General features: G+C 23.6%; 1 protein-coding gene across 2 annotated transcripts in view; it reads left to right on the top strand.

Moving 5' to 3' along the window:
• The window catches only part of LOC113826305 (substance-K receptor), a 23,464-nt gene that overhangs the window by 9,757 nt on the left and 11,207 nt on the right, over window positions 1-2,500 (top strand). The window lies entirely within an intron of this gene.

Here is a 2,500-nt window from a genome sequence, read left to right on the forward strand (position 1 = left end):
CATGAATATTACTATCATTGTTATTATTATATTTATCATCATTATTATCATTATTATTACAATTGTTATTATTATTATTATTATCATTATAAATTTTATTGTTATAACATTCATAGGAATAATAACAATGACGATGATGATGATGATGATAATGACAGTAATGATAATAGTAATGATGATCATTCTAATTATCATTATTATCATTGTTTTCATCCCTATTGTTATTTTTATCATTATTATTATTATTATCATTATTTTTATTATCATTTTTATTCCTATATTTGTTATTATTATTATAATCATTATTATCATTATCATTATCATCATTATCATTATTGTTATCATTATTATCATTGTTGATTAATATCATCAGTATCATTATTATTAATATTGTTGTTATTGTTATCATTATTATTATTATTATTATTTATTATTATTATTATTATTATCATTGTTATTATTATTATTATTATTATTATTATTATTATTATTATTATTATTATTATTATTATCATTGTTATTATTATCAATATAATTGTTATTGTTATCATTATTATCATTATCATTCTTATCCTCCTCCTCCTCCTCATCATCATCATCGTTATTATTATTATTATTGTTATTATTATTATTATCATCATCATTATTATGAATATTTTTGTTGTTTTTATTATCCATAATTATCAGCGTTATCATTATTATTATTATTATTATTATCATCACTATTATTATCATTGTTATAATGATTATTATTATGATAATGATTTTGGTTAGAGTAATAATACTAATAATTATTTCTAGTATCATCATTGTTATTGTCATTACTATTGTTATTGGTAGTGTTATTGTTATTATTACTTTTTCTTATTGTTATTATGATTATTATTATTATTGTTATTCTTATCGTATTATTGTTCTTATTCTTCTTATCATTATTATTTTTATCATTCTTCTTCTCCTTCTCCAATCATTATCATCATCATCCTCGTTATCATCATTATATTATGTTTAACATCATTATTACTATTATTTTAGTTATCATTTTTACCATTATCCTCATTATTATTATTATCATTATCAGCACTATTACTGTTGTTATTATTACTATTATTATCATTATCATCAACATCTTTATTTTATATATAATGTTTTGGTTATTGCTATTGTTATCCTTATTGTTATTATTGTTTCCATAGTGTTGTTGTTATTTTGACTATGTTATTTCTGTTGTTTTTATAGTTATCATTATTGTCATTATCATCATTGCTGTTATTATTATCATCATCACTATTATTATTATTATTATTATCATTATTATTATTATAATGATAATATTTTTTTTCTATTTTGATCAGTATAATTGTTATTATTATTTTCACATTATTACCATTATTATCATCATTATTATAATTTCTTTTAATCTTGTTATCATTTATTGTTGTAATTTTTTATTATTGTTATTATTATTGTTTCATTATCATAATGTTTTATAGTTATTATTATTGTTATTAATTCTATTATCATCATTATCATTATTATAATTACCATCATGGTTATTATCGTTAATGTTATTTCTTTTATTATTCTCATTATCATTGTTATCATAATGATTATTGTTATCATTATCACTATTTTAATTGTTATTGATACTAGTTTTATTTATGTTATTATCATTATTGTTATTGCTTGTGTTATTATTTCTATTACCATTATCATTATTATTAGTTTTTTTTGTAATTATCCTTTTTATGATTATCGTCACTATTATCATCGTGTGTTTTAAGTATATCATCAGTATTATTGCTTTTACTGTTGTTTATTCTGTTAATTCTCTTATTTCTCTTCTTTCTTCTCCTTGGTTTTCGTTTCCCCTTGCTTCTTCTTCTCCTCGTTCTTCATCTCTTCCTTTTTCTTAATTTACTCCTCTTCCTTTTTCTTTCCTGTTTACATCTTTATTTTTCTTTGCTTCTTCTCCTCCATCTTTATCTCTTCTCTCCTCTTCTCGCATTCTTTAGATTTCTCTCATTCGTTTCCCTTCCTGTTTACGTCTTTTATTTTTCTCTGCTTCTTCTTCTCCATCTTTATCTCCTTCTTCCTCTTCTCGCCTTTTCTTAATTTCTCCCTACACATTCTTTCTTGTTTTCTTCCTCTCCCTCTTTCTTGGGTGAGGTTGTTCTATTTTTTTTTTTTGTTTCTTCTTCCTTTTCTCCATCCACTTGCTTTCCTGTTTTCCTTCAATCGTTTTCTTATTCCCTTTTAATTTTTTTTTCTTTTTCTCCCTTTTCTCTCTCCTCCTCCCCTTCTTTATCTTCATAATCTTTCCCTCCTCTCCTTCACCTCCCTCCTCCTCTTCTTTCTCTCACGTCCCTCTCCTCTTCTTCTTCCTCTCACCTCCCCCTCCCCTCCCTAACCCCCCTACTACCCTCTTCTTCTCTCTCTCCCCTTCCTTCCTCTCACCTCCTCCACTCCTTTTATTATCCCTCTTCCTCTTCTTCCTTTC

This window comes from Penaeus vannamei, chromosome 21 (assembly GCF_042767895.1).
Source record: "Penaeus vannamei isolate JL-2024 chromosome 21, ASM4276789v1, whole genome shotgun sequence".
NCBI classification, from domain to species: Eukaryota; Metazoa; Arthropoda; class Malacostraca; order Decapoda; family Penaeidae; genus Penaeus; species Penaeus vannamei.